This window comes from Danio rerio, chromosome 20 (genome assembly GCF_052040795.2).
Source record: "Danio rerio strain M-AB ecotype USA chromosome 20, GRCz13ab, whole genome shotgun sequence".
Taxonomy (NCBI): Eukaryota; Metazoa; Chordata; class Actinopteri; order Cypriniformes; family Danionidae; genus Danio; species Danio rerio.
Window position 1 is genome coordinate 2,324,406 of NC_141040.1, and position 15,278 is coordinate 2,339,683.

At 39.9% G+C, this 15,278-nt stretch overlaps 1 protein-coding gene across 1 annotated transcript in view; it reads right to left on the reverse strand.

Moving 5' to 3' along the window:
- Positions 1 to 15,278, reverse strand: part of ppil4 (peptidylprolyl isomerase (cyclophilin)-like 4) — an 892,903-nt gene that overhangs the window by 161,371 nt on the left and 716,254 nt on the right. The window lies entirely within an intron of this gene.

Consider the following 15,278-nt stretch of genomic DNA (forward strand, 5'->3'; position numbering starts at 1 on the left):
AACCGCTGTCCTATCGGCTTAGTCAATTTATTAATCCGTGGTCGCCACAGCGGAATGAACACCAACTTATCCAGCACTTTTTACACGGATGCCTTTCCAGCCGCAACCCATCTCTGGGAAACATCCACACACTTATTCACACACTACGGACAATTTAGCCCACCCAATTCACCTGTACCGCATGTCTTTGGACTTTGGGGTCAACCGGAGCACCTGCGAATGCAGGGTGAACATGCAAACTCCACACAGAAACGCCAACTGAGCCGAGGCTCGACCCAGCGACCTTTTTGCTATGAGGTGACAGCACTACCTACTGAGCCACTACGTCGCCCTGTCACACCATTTCTAAACATTTCATTCTCAACAGCTTTGAGGGATACGGACACTGTCAGCGATGTTAGGCATTTGCTCTAGTTGCTTGTTCCTCTTCAATAAGGTCTCTGTATGCTTTTTTGGTCCGCTTTTGGTGCGCACTCGAGTATGATTGCTACATCACACCTGCCCAAACAAACCGCACCAAGATGGAAAACAAACTCTAGTGCGATTCAACCGAACTAAACAAGGCCTTCGTCCCTGCTGGGGCTTTTTATACTCTAAAACAGTACAACTATTGTGATATTATACATATAAGAATACATAAAAAAATGAAACTGCAAGATGATCACTGTGCAAATAAGATTAAAAAATATGAGATATTTCCTATTTCAACATGCTGCGCTACACGAGCTCTCCTTTGTCCTAGTTACACCTGACCGCATTTAACTACACAACATGTCTGAGATCATACTTGTAGCCCGAATCATAACTATTAATATTTCAAATGCTGAAAGTCCCCAGGACAGGCACATGATCCAGGACAGGTCCAACTCAACCAAGACTATGAATCCCATATCACGCCACGCGACATAAATATTTCAACACCGCGTAAATATTTCAAACTCAAAGCACTCTTTCCTGAGCGAGTGTCTTGCGCTGCTAAAAATGCTTTTCTTACGTGGTGTTGTCTTGTTTCAAGTCCAAATATATAAAGATTCTCAAATCAAGAAGTCTTTTATAGACGAGCAAAAACATTGTGTTGTTTTCAGAAATAATGAGTCAAAATTATGCAAGTTTTTCTTTAATAATCTGCCAATTGAGTAAGAGAAACAATGTCGTTTTCATCTCCATCTTGGGTGTCATTTGTCATAATTGCAGACTTCTTATTAATTAGAAATGATTAGACAGGAGGTTTTGAATATACACTTCATTCTCCATAATAAAGAAGAGAAAGTGCAGAGCATTCTGAAGTCTCCTGGACAATTCCTTTCTTTCTTTCAAAATTTACTGTGTTTTTTGTGCAGACCTGATGTAGTGCAATCTGAGCTGCATCCAATGCTTTTTACTGCGCTCACCTAACCCCACCCCTAACCCTACCCCTCACAGTGACATCACTCACTCCATTGAGTGCATTGTGTCTGACATTGCATCGCTAAGTGATGCAATCTCAGCTTGCATCATAAAGGCTGCATCCAGATACTAATGGTGTTTTCCACAATCGTTTTCTGTGCCACACCCCAAGGTGGTCTTGTTTTAACTTTTGGCCATCTTCGGATTTACTCTCTAGGTGGTTCTGTTATTCTTGGCTCTCTGCCAGCTTGCTACAGTCACCACAGATGTCACAGGTCTATGTCAGCACACTGTCTTATCACCAGAGCATAGATGCAACTTATGCAAAAAGATTAAGGGCTCTATTTTGACTGTCCATGTGCAAAACGCAGAGCGCAAACGCTTTTAGGGTGTGTCAGAATCCACTTTTGCTAATATAAGGACGGAAAAATCCGCTGATGGTCTAAAAGGGTTGAGTTTATTTTCTTGATGAGTTATAGGTGTGTTTTAAAAATAAACCATTCAGAGTCTCATCTACCATTCCCTTTAAGAGCCAGCTGCGTCACGCCATAAGCGCATTTGCTATTTACATGACGTAAAATAAGTGTGAGTGGAAAAACTGAGCATTTCACTAGCAAGAAAACAGATAAACAGAGCATCTACAGCGCCAGAATGAGAGATAAATGGTCTACTTTCACTTTCGCTCTCGTGGATAGGGAAACCTTTACGCACAGACATCAATTAGCCTATAAATAATAATTTGGTTTGTAAAGCGCAAAGATTTGTTTTAAAACTATTTCTAAATTCAATTGTAATCTCCAGCAAATTAATAAATGAACAATAATAACAAAATGTGCTCAGAAACCTGAGTTAAATCCTAATACACATGCTGTGCTCCATATGGTCTAAAACCTGACAGGTGGGCAAATCTAAGCTTGTTTTTAATAAAACAAATAAATATGGATATAATGAACAATACTGCTAATAACTAATAACCAAATCCAGCTAACTGAGTATTCCCTAAAATCCAGAAGCTGTTCATTAACAGATATGTTTTACAGTGTAACTTAAAATAGATCTTAAAACAATCATAATAATCTTGCACAATCTGATCTTGTATTTTAGTGTATTCTTGAAAGAAGATCAATATGAATTATTTTTTGTTTGATTGTAACTCTTGAGGAGTTTTTGCAGTCCTGTCTCTTAGGCCGCACAGCTGCATCATACTTCAAAAGCAGAAACGCGAACCGCAGCTACATGTTTACACACTTGACTACATTACAAACTCAAAAACAACCTATATGAAAACATGGAGGGACACTTTCACAAGTCGAAATGTTCATAAAATGTGTGTGTGCTGGCGCTACGCGGCTGCTTTACGTGCACACGCGTCAAACAACTGAAGCAGAGCTTGAAGGGAAACAAACAGCGGATTATCATGAGCATTTTAACGATAATTCTTTCCACAGTTGGCATTAAGAAGAAACAGAAATGCTATCTGACGAACATCTAGCAGCTAAATGTGCCTGGAAATATATTCAAAGGCTTTTATTTTCATAAACCGTGCAGACGTGAATGCGCCTGAGTGTTCTTATTGGCTAAAGTGAGATGTCTCACGTCAGCACCTACTAGACGTGAACTCGCTCTTTCCTTCTGCGTTCACACAGCGCAGCATTCCGCCAAATTACCGGTAATGTTACAACTTCTCTTCTTGGAAAATTGCCGGGACGAATTTACTGGTATTTTCAAAAAGGGCCTGTTCACACACACACAGACCTTTCCAGAAAACCGGAAAGGTCTGTATGTGTGAAAGGGGCTATTGTGTCTGCTGGGAAGTGAGTTTTTTTTCCCTTAAAACAAGCTAAAAACGGCCAATGGGGTAAGCTAAACAATGATATCTCAAAGCAAAAATTCCTTTGGATTGTTTTGATTGTTCTGCTCGTTGCTCTGTCTCTCTCCTGGTCCTGAACATCTCGTCTGTCTGCTCCCCTGCAGCGTCTCTATCCTCCATCTCTTCATCAGACGGCCTTTATTTCCACGCTTTCGTTCTGTCGTCTCCTTCACCGTTCTCACCCCTGGCATGATGAAAGCGAGAGCATGACTGACACATCTGCCTTAAACCTCCATTTTCCTAATGACTGAGCGCAAAGAGGATTAAAACCGTGATTCCAGCCTCTCCATCTCTCAAATTAACTCCCTTTTTTCTCTGAGCTCATCCTTTAAGTGTTGTGCTCTTGTGCTCTCTATAGGAAGCAAAGGGACGTTGCTGGATTTTAATGAGCATTCACGCACTCACAGCACAGTTACTGCTGCTAGTGTGTGTGTGTGCGTGCGTGTTTGTCCCATTGAGCTCCATATAATGGGATCACTGCATATTAAAATACCAGAGTAATCTCTACTGGTGATGTGCTTCTCTTGGGGTAATGTGCAACATATCGCCTCTATTGGCCTGTTTACAATGAGGTTCATTAGTTAATGCATTTACTAACATGAACTAATCATGAACAACACATGTACAGCATTTATTCATCACAATTAAACATTTACTAATGCATTATTAACATCCAAGTCCATGCTTGTTAACATTAGTTAATGCACCATGAGTTAACATGAACTAACTACTGTATTTTCATTAACTAACGTTTACTAACATGAATAAATACTGTAGTAAATGTATTGTTCATTGTTTGTTCGTGTTAGTAAATGCATTAATTAATATTAACTTATGAACCTTATTGTAAAGTGTGACCAAAAAATGTTTGTCGTAAACCTGCGTTGGGTCAAATATGAGCAAACCCAACCATTGTGGTAAAAACAAAGTTGATTTGTACAATCTAAAAACTGTTAGATTGTCATAACTGAAGTTGGGTGTTGTTTATCGCCCAATGTTGGTGTAAATATGGGCAAACCCAACCCATTCAATTAACTTTCAGTTAACCCATTGCTTGGGTTTGTATATATTTGACCCCACAATAAGTTACAACAACACAGTGTTTTTTGAGTGCGCAACCATTTTCTATTTGATCTAATGATGTGTTCACACCAGACGCAGAACGTGTGGATAAATCGCGTTATTTGTGCATAAATAGACGCGTAAACATTTGAGTTTACTCGCTTCATTCGTGCGTCACATCCGCTTTATTTGATAGTCAAATTCACTTCACAACAGACGCGGATCTACGTCATGTGCAGGGCTTGTGTCTGCCCGGTGACTGTAGCTTCGTTGCTAAATGGCCAACATGGATTTCATTGAGAAAATAACTGTGTTTATGTGCTTTATGAAGGCTGAAAAACAGTGTCGATACGTTTGGAGCCGTGTCTGAGTCCACTAGATCCTTTCAGAGGTGCACCAGCTCTCCGAGCTCATCAACTCCTCCAGAAACTTAACCTGGATGATGGAAGCATTCACCGGGGCTTCTGTCTGATTGGTTAACACAGCGGGAATGTCCTCTGAAGTTCAGATTTTCGATACGCCATTCACGCGTATCGTGCCGCAGGATGTCTATTTGCATTTTTGCATTGACTTAACATGTAAATCACTCACGCTTGACACTTCTTTCCTAGTCTGGTGTGAACAGCGTAATAGATGGGTTTTTCCATAATTGACCCAACGTTGGGTTATATTTTAGTGTGTACAAACCAACTTCATTTTTAACCCAGGGGTTGTGTTTGTCCATATTTGACCCAACGTTCGGTTACGACAAGCTAACATTTTTTATAATGTGCCAACATATTTCTATTTAACCCAATGGTTGAGTTTGTCCATATTTGACCCAATGTTGGGTTATGATAGAACATTATTTATTATTGTGTCCAAACCGACTACTTTTTACCCCAATAGTTGGGTTTGTCTATATTCGTCTCAACGTTGGGTTATGACAACCCAGGATTTAAGTGTGTACAAACCAACTTCATTTTTAACCCAGGGGTTGTGTTTGTCCATATTTGACCCAACTTTCGGTTACAACAAGCTAACATTTTTTATAATGTGCCAACATTCTTCTATTTAACACAAATTTTAGGTTTGTCCATATTTGACCCAATGTTGGTTTATGATAGACCATCATTTATTAAAGAGTCCAAACTGACTACTTTTTAACCCAATGTTTTGGGTTTTCTCATATTTGACCCAACGTTGGGTTCCAGCAGTGCTTCCCAATTCTGATCCTTCTATTTAACTCAATGGTTGGGTTTGTCTATATTTGACTCATTGTCGGGTTATGAAAAGCCATCATTTTTACAGCGTACAAATCGACTTCTTTTTAAACCAGTGGTTGGGCTTTCTCATATTTAACACAATGTAGGGTTACAGCAGTGGTTCTCAATTCTGGTTCTTCTATTTAACTCAATAGTTGGGTTTGTCCATATTTGACCCACCGTTGGGTTATATCAAACCATCATTTTTTAATGTGTCCAAAATGACTTCTTTCTAACCCAATGGTTGTGTTTGCTCATATTTAACCCAATGCTGGGTTACAGCAGTTGTTCCCAATTCCGGTCCTTCTATTTTACCCAATGGTTGGGTTTGTCCATATGTGACTCGTTGGGTTATTACAAACCATAATTTTTACAATGTACAGTTTGACTTCTTTTTAACCCAATGGTTGGGTTTGCTCATATTTAACCCAATGCTGGGTAACAGCAGTTGTTCCCAATTCCGGTTCTTATATTTAACCCAATGGTTGGGTTTGTCCACATTTGACCAGGCGTTGGGTTATGTCAAACCATCATTTTTTAATGTGTCCAAAATTACTTCTATTTAACCCAATGGTTGGGTTTGTCCATATTTGACCCAACATTGGGTTATGTCAAATCATTTTTACAGTGTCCAAACTGACTTCATTTTAACCCAGTGATTGGGTTTACTTATATTTCACCCAATATTGGGTTACAGCAGTGGTTACCAATTCCAGTCCCACCCATACCTTTCAACATCGGGATGTGAAAACAAGGGATATGCTCACCATAATAAGGGACTATTAAAAAGAATACTAAATATGTTCATTTGGAGCTGTTTCATTGTAAATAAACAGTTAAATGGTCAGTAATATGTTTTATTATTACTTACAAAAACAATAAATAGAATACATTAGCAGCAAATAAACTAGCAAATTAATAGCTATTATAATGAAATAGAATCAAGCTTTCAAATCTCATTAGCCGTTTCTTCACTGTATGACTTACGCATTCTGATTAGAGAGCAACCAATGATTTATTTAGATTTTTTTTCGTTTGATTACATTAAATAAAAGGTGTCACTTTAAAAATGCACACATCTAACAATATAATGAAAGCATTCGATTGCTTTCCTAACTTTTTTTGCTCATTTAGGACAAAATTACTTCTGTTTGCAATAAAAACCCCACCAAGATCGACATCTTTAGATGCTATTATTATGTGTATATCTGTTTAAACACGCACTCAACAGCCAGACTTTTGCTCCACTTCAAATCGCGTGTACAGAATCAGTTTAGGAAACAGTGTCTATTTATCACTATGGAGTGCGTCAGCTGACAGTCACGCACCGCTATATGACTGTTTTGAGAATTGCATATGGAGGGGAGACGGCACCTGTAATAAAAAAGAAAGGAATAGCGACGTTTTTATGTTTATTTCAATGTGTTTTAATGTCTAAACAAAGCGTAAGCACAGAAGAGACTCACATTTAAGAGCAAGGGGCGGCCTCTGGTGGTTTGGTGGTATGAGTTGCGTATAGGGAGGATTGGCTCTTTAATATTTAATGCCACCCTTAAGTGAAAGACTTAAAATACGAGAGAAATACGGGAAAATAGCTTGACGGGATTATAGCGGGATAGAACTGTAAAATACGGGGGAATTCCGGGAAAAACGGGAGGGTTGACAGGTATGGTCCCACCCCACACATTTTGTTTGTCTCTCTTATTTGACACTCAAGAATCAGTTCATGGATCTATTTGTTAACAAACTGATGATCTGAATCAGCTGTGGTAACTAAGGAAGACATACTCAATCAAAATGTGCAGGGCAGGGGGTCCCGAGGACTGGAATTGAGTTCATAAACACACTCAGCTCATCTCAGCTGAAGGGCCGCTCTTTAGTTGAATGCTCAACTGCTCTTTTAAGATATGATAATTCAGCAACCAGCTGTGGTGTAAGAGAGCAGTATTCCTCTGATTTACTTTGTCTCTGAGGATCTCGCAGGTCTGGATTAACACGTCTTCACTGCACACGCTCAGAGATGTGTGGTAAACAGCACCAGTGCAGTACAGTAGGTGGTAAACAGTCTTTAACAGGCACAGACTCAGCCGTGGTGTTTTCCTCATCTCTGTATCTTGGCTGATGCAGAGTGTCTGTTTAATCCCTTAAAGGCGGTGTGTGATTATGTTTAGCTGGAGAGAGAAATGATGAGCGTGACTTGATTTTGTGGACATTTTTAATGACTGTCTCAATCCACTCCTCTCAGCTCAGCTCAAGCTTCTCTGTCAGCATACAGAGATGAAGACATGACAGCCATCTTCATTCTCCCCACACACGTCTATCAGTGCTTAACCAGTGGAGGTCTGGATGAGGACGGGAAAACCACATTCTAAAAAAACGCTGGGTTGCCCAAACAAAACGACAGGTCAAACCCAATGTTAGATTATATTTTTTTCAATTACTTTTAAAATATCATGTTGGATTACGACAGGGGTCACCAAACTTGTTCCTGGAGGGCCGGTGTCCTGCAGATTTTAGCTCCAACCCTAATCAAACACACCTGAACAAGCTAATCAAGCTCTTACTAGGTATACTAGAAACACCCATGCAGGTGTGTTGAGGCAAGTTGGAGCTAAACCCTGCAGGGACACCGGCCCTCCAGGACCGAGATTGGTGACCCCTGGATTATGACAACCCAGTGTGAAAGCAACTTCTGTTTTAACAGTGGCTGGGTTTGCTCATACTTGACCCAACATTGGGTAATGACAGCCCAGTATTTTTAGAGAGTGCAAACTAACTTCTTTTTTTAACCCAGTGGTTGGGTTTACTTATATTTAAACCCCCACTGGGTTACAGCAGGGCGGCACGGTGGCTCCAGTTTGCCCCAAATTCTAAAGACATGTGGTTTGGGTGATTTGGATAGACTGAATTGGCCGTAGTGTAATACATATATGAGTGTGTGTGTGTGAATACAAGAATGTATGGGTGTTTCCCAGTACTGGGTTGTGGCCGGAAGGGCATCCACTGCATAAAACATATGCCAGGATAGTTGGCGGTACATTCATAAGAGACTTTGCTTAATATTCTAATTAAAATACATTCACCGGCCACTATATTAGGTACACCTGTCCAACTGCTTAGCTTGTCAGCCAATCACATGGCAGCAACTCAATGCATGCAGACATGGTAAAGACGATCTGCTGCAGTTCAAACTGAGCATCGGAATGTAGAAGAAGGCTGATTTAAGTGACTTTGATTGTGGCATGGTTGTTGGTGCCAGACGGGCTGGTCTGAGTATTTCAGAAACTGCTGATCTACTGGGATTTTCACGCACAACTTTGTCTAGGGTTTACAGAGAATGCTCTGACAAAGAGGAAATATCCAGTGAGCGGCAGTTCTATGGGCGCAAATGCCTTGTTGATGCCAGAGGTTAAAGGAGAATGGCCTGACTGGTTCCAGTTGATAGAAAGGCAACAGTAACTCAAATAAGCACTCGTTACAACCGAGCTCTGCAGAAGAGCATCTCTGAACACACAACACGTCCAACCTTGAGGCAGATGAGCAACAGAAGAGCACACCGGGTGCCGCTCCTGTCGGCTAAGAACAGGAAACCGAGGCTACAATTCACACAGGCTCACCAAAACTGGACAATAGAAGATTGGAGAAACGTTGTCAGGCCACAACTTTCTTTTTGTTTCAGTAAATGGGATGATCTTTAGTGACAAATCTTATTTTAACGCATAGTTGCTTGGGAAATTCAGAAACTTAACAATACACTCTGGGTGAATTGACCACCCTTTCGTTATGTTAGTGTCTGTTTTTGCCCCATTGACTTTCATTATAATCACATTTTTGATTGCAAAACCATTACAGCATATAATCATGCGTTCTTGTTGCTGTTTTTCTGTTGGGGTATGCACAATCTGCAATGTCATTATCTCATTATCTAGTAGATCTTCATGTTCATCAGAAGAAAGAAACTCAAGCAAGGGAAAGATAAGTAAATGATGGCAGAATGCACGTTTTGGGGTGAACTGTGCCTTTATTGCATCTGTTTTTGGCTTCATATGTAGTGGAGACAGTAGAGAGCTGAGATTAGCTTCAGCTGTGCCACAATGACAGCTTGACCTTCTCCAGCCACAAACAACCCTAACACACAGTGATCTTCAGCACACCAGCACAGCTCATTAATGACAGAGCCGGGTCACCGGGAACTCTCTTGCTTTATAGTGCTGAGGCTTAATTATTTACTCAAGCCCTTCTGCAAACCACAGCTGCAGTGCACAAACACCCGCTCCAAATATCTCACTCCCATTTCTGGTCCTCTGCTAAATTTATTACCATCAGCTGGGGAAAGTAATGGTGATGAACGCAAAAACATCAACAAAACCCTTCATCACACCAGATCTCAGAAAACATCAAGTAAGCACAGACTAGTGCAGACAAAATGATTAGCCCTCCTGTAAAACTTAGTACAAAATAATAAAAAAGTATTTTTCATATATTTGAACATTACAAATGAAATAAAAATAAAAAACGGTTCATGTTTTTGTTCTTTGGGAACTGATTTTGTTGTTTAGAAACCTAAATGGTCGATAGCTCCGCCTCAAATGTTTAATATTTCCACCCTCAAGATCTGATAGCCCCGCCCTCAAGAAATAATAGTCCTGCCCTTAATGATTGAAAGCTCTGCCCTAATGACCAATAGCTCCTCTGTAAATGATTGATAGCCCCGCACTCAGGGACTAATAGTCCCACCCTAAAGGACTGATGGCTCCACCCTAAATGATTCTAAGCTCTTCCCTAAAGGACTGACACCTACGCCCTAAATGACTTATAGCTCCACCCTAAATGATTGATATCTCCATCCTTAACTCTGATATCCCCGCCCTCAATAAATAATAGTCCTGCCCTAAATGATTGATAGCTCCGCCCTAAATGATTAATAGCCCCGCACTTAGGGAGTAATAGTCCTGCCCTAAAGTACTAATAGCTCTACCCTAACTGATTGTTAGCTACGCCCTAAATGACTGATAGCTCTGCCCTTAATCATTGATAGCTCCGTCCTAAAGGACTTAAAGCTCCCCTTTAAATGCCTTAAAGAAATAAAAGTCTCGCCCTAAATGACTGATAACTCTGCCCTAAATGATTAATAGTTCTGCCCTAAATGATAGATAGCTCCGCCCTAAACCAGTTATAGCTCCACCCTAAATTACTGATAGCTCCGCCCTAAATGACTGATAACTCTGCTTTAAATTATTAATAGCTCTGCCCTAAATGATAAATAGCTCCGCCCTAAAGGACTGATTGCTCTTCCCTAAATGACTGATAGCTCTGCCCTAAAGGACTGATAGCTCTTCCCTAAATGACTGATAGCTCCGCTCTAAATGACTGATAGCTTTTCCCTTAATTGTTGATAGCTCCACCCTACATGACTGATAGCTCCGCCCTAAATGACTGATAGCTTTTCCCTTAATTGTTGATAGCTCCACCCTAAATGACTGATAGCTGTTCCCTAAATGATTGATAGCTCCGCCCTAAATGACTGATAGCTCTTCCCTAAATTATTGATAGCTCTGCCCTAAAGGACTGATAGCTCTTCCCTAAATGACTGATAGCTCCGCCCTAAAAGGACTGATAGCTCTTCCCTAAATGATTGATAGCTCCGCCCTAAATGACTGGTAGCTTTTCCCTTAATTGTTGATAGCTCCACCCTACATGACTGATAGCTCCGCCCTAAATGACTGATAGCTTTTCCCTTAATTGTTGATAGCTCCACCCTAAATGACTGATAGCTGTTCCCTAAATGATTGATAGCTCCGCCCTAAATGACTGATAGCTGTTCCCTAAATTATTGATAGCTCCACCCTAAAGGACTGATAGCTCCACCCTCAAGGACTCATAGCACTACCCTAAATGACTGATAGCTCCGCCCTAAAGGACTGATAGCTCTTCCCTAAATGACTGATAGCTCCACCCTAAAGGACTGATAGCTCTTCCCTAAACGATTGATAGCTCCGCCCTAAATGACTGATAGCTCCGCCCTCCTCCATAGGAGGAAAGGTTAAGGCAAAATATTTTTTATAGTATAATGAAGAGCACAGATCCATAGTTTATAACAAGCACTGGAATATACATTAAACATAAGAAGAGTTCATTTTGATTTCATGGTGACAAGAAAACTAATTTCTAACTAATTTCACAACACAACTGAAAATATGTCATATTCTAGGTTCCTTAAAGTCGCCACCTTTTGCTTTGATTACTGCTTCGCACACCCTTGATGAGCTTCAAGAAGTAGTCACCTGAAATGGTCTTCCAACAGTTTTGAAAGAGTTCCCGGAGATGAGTAGCACTTGTTGGCTCTTTTGCCTTCACTCTGCGGTCCAGCTCACCCCAAACCATCTCGATTGGGTTCAGGTCCGGAGACTGTGTGGAGGCCAGGTCATCTGGCACAGCACCCCATCATTCTCCTTGGTCAAATAGCCCTTACACAGCCTGGAGGTGTGTTTGTCCCATTCATCAAAACCGAGCTTCTGCCTTCGGGCTCTGTGAAAGCACTTAACGTCACTTGAATATGCCCCTCCCACTGATTAGCATAGGCTTTGCATACAGGTTGACGTTGAAAATGAAATCGAAAATGAAAACTGAAATAAAAGGGTCAATAAAAGGAAAATCTAAATTTACATCTTAATTTAAATTGTGTCACCATTACAGCGTGAACAATAATAACAAGCTTAGTAAAAATGGTCTTTGCGTTTTATTTTTCAGTTTGGCTTTTCATTTTAATATTGGCATTCCTGACGCGGAAATGCAGTGAAAATGCATTTTAATTATTGATTTGACAGGGATGATGTGTTTTCACAGTGTAAATGAAAACGAAAATTAAATCATCTTATTTCATTTTCAATTTTGGCAGATATTTTGTGAACGATGCTTTATAATGAAATTGTTAATCAGGTTTTCATTTTAATTTCCAATGTTTATTTGATTTATTTAAAATTGGCAGGATTTACCTTCCATATAGTTTAGGGTCATTGTCCTGTTGAAAAATAAATGATGGTCCAACTAAACGCAAACCAGATGGAATAGCATGTCGCTGCAAGATAACAGGTATGAAATTTTGTTTATTTACAGTGACGAAATGTCTGATTGGTGAATCATGTGTTAGCTAATGCTGGACCAGCTGTGGTCAATCATAATCATGTGATCCTCTTGAAATTAGTTTAAAAATAAACTTCACTTAAACACTTGGTCCCTTCTTGAAAACATATTTTATATACAGTAATAATAATTAAAAATATTAATATTAAAATATTTTATTTAATCGCTTGTTTCAGATTTAAAAACTTGTGGACTTTTGATATCAAGTAAAGAAGTTCATATGCAAAAAAAAATAAGAATATTTCCAACAGGCTGTCTTCATGGCATTATGCTAGTGGTCAGATGATATGTGCAGGACTGGCTCCTTTTGAATATATATATACACACACGAGTCTTTCATGTTCGTCCGCATCCTTGGTTGCCATGGAGATGCGGCCAGATACCGTCCTCTCCTCCCCCTTCAGCTGGGCTGACGAGTCCTGGATTAATTGTCAATTATCCGCTGTTTTTTTATTCCCCCACTGCATGAAATAATTATGCCTCATTTCCCTTCCATGAATTTTCATGGTTGTGACGCATGTTGGGCGACCTCTTACAGGACTACATGAGTAAATGCGCAGAAAGAACAAGCCTAGATTTAAGGGCAGATTTACCTGCTGTCAATTAACCAGCGCTAAAAGCAGAAAAGGTCGTTCTTCGACACTGCTGAGATCCAGATACTCGCTGGAAACCTGCAGAAATAATGAAAGGCTTGAGAAATAATGAAAGACTGTGTTTTATGCTCTTTATCCAAACCCTACCTGTCGTCAGAGCTGAAGGACAGATGGAAAAGCAGAGAGAGCGGATGAGTGTTACAGTTATCTCTACCAAAGGCAGATGTCAAGTACATCAGAATAAGCTGAGCAGAATTTACTCATAGTAATAAGAAAAACTACAGTTCACATGACAGATCCTCTGCATAAATCCCCTGTCTACATTTGCAAATCTGAAATACATTACTTAACATGGGTTTTGTTGTACGTTTCGGATGACAAATCCACTAGAGGGTGCTGTTTACATTTTGTGAATCTGACATGTATTAAAAAGGGTGCGTTTTGTTGTATGTTTTGGATGACAAATCCGCTAGAGGGCACTGTTTACATTTTGTGAATCTGACATGTATTACTTAGGGTGCGTTTTGTTGTACGTTTCGGATGACAAATCCACTAGAGGGCGCTGTCTACATTTTGTGAATCTGACATAATAATTAGGGAGCATTTTGTTGTACGTTTCAGATGACAAATCCACTACAGGGCGCTGTCTACATTTTGTGAATCTGACATAATAATTAGGGTGCATTTTGTTGTACGTTTCGGATGACAAATCCACTAGAGGGCGCTGTCTACATTTTGTGAATCTGACATAATAATTAGGGTGCATTTTGTTGTACGTTTCAGATGACAAATCCGCTAGAGGGCGCTGTTTACATTTTTGTATCTGACATGTATTACTTAGGGTGCGTTTTGTTGTACGTTTCGGATGACAAATCCCCTAGAGGGCGCTGTTTACATTTTGTGAATCTGACATATTAATTAGGGAGCATTTTGTTGTACGTTTCAGATGACAAATCCACTAGAGGGTGCTGTCTACATTTTGTGAATCTGACATGTATTACTTAGGGAGCGTTTTGTTGTATGTTTTGGATTACAAATCCGCTAGAGGGCGCTGTTTACATTATTGTATCTGACATGTATTACTTAGGGTGCGTTTTGTTGTACGTTTCGGATGACAAATCCACTAGAGGGCGCTGTCTACATTTTGTGAATCTGACATAATAATTAGGGTGCATTTTGTTGTACGTTTCGGATGACAAATCCACTAGAGGGCGCTGTCTACATTTTGTGAATATGACATATTAATTAGGGAGCATTTTGTTGTACGTTTCAGATGACAAATCCGCTAGAGGGCGCTGCTTACATTTTGTGAATCTGACATGTATTACTTAGGGAGCGTTTTGTTGTACATTTTGGATGAAAAATCCGCTAGAGGGCGCTGTTTACATTTTTGTATCGGACATGTATTACTTAGGGTGCGTTTTGTTGTACGTTTCAGATGACAAATCCACTAGAGGGTGCTGTCTACATTTTGTGAATCTGACATGTATTACTTAGGGTGCGTTTTGTTGTATGTTTTGGATTACAAATCCGCTAGAGGGCGCTGTTTACATTATTGTATCTGACATGTATTACTTAGGGTGCGTTTTGTTGTACGTTTTGGATGACAAATCCCCTAGAGGGCGCTGTTTACATTTTGTGAATCTGACATGTATTACTTAGGGTGCGTTTTGTTGTACATTTCAGATGACAAATCCTCTAGTCTAGAGGGCGCTGTCTACATTTTGTTAATCTGACATGTATAACTTAGGGTGCGTTTTGTTATATGTTACAGATGACAAATCCACTAAATGGCGCTGTCTACATTTTACAAATCTAAAATATGTTATTTAAAGTGCATTTTGATCACATTTTAAATGATAAATCGTCTAGAGCAGTGCTTATCAAACTTTTTATATCAAGTATCACCTCAGAAAAAAATTGTCTCTCTAAGTACCACCATAATGAGCAGCTGCAGCTCTGTACAGTTCAAAATCGAGG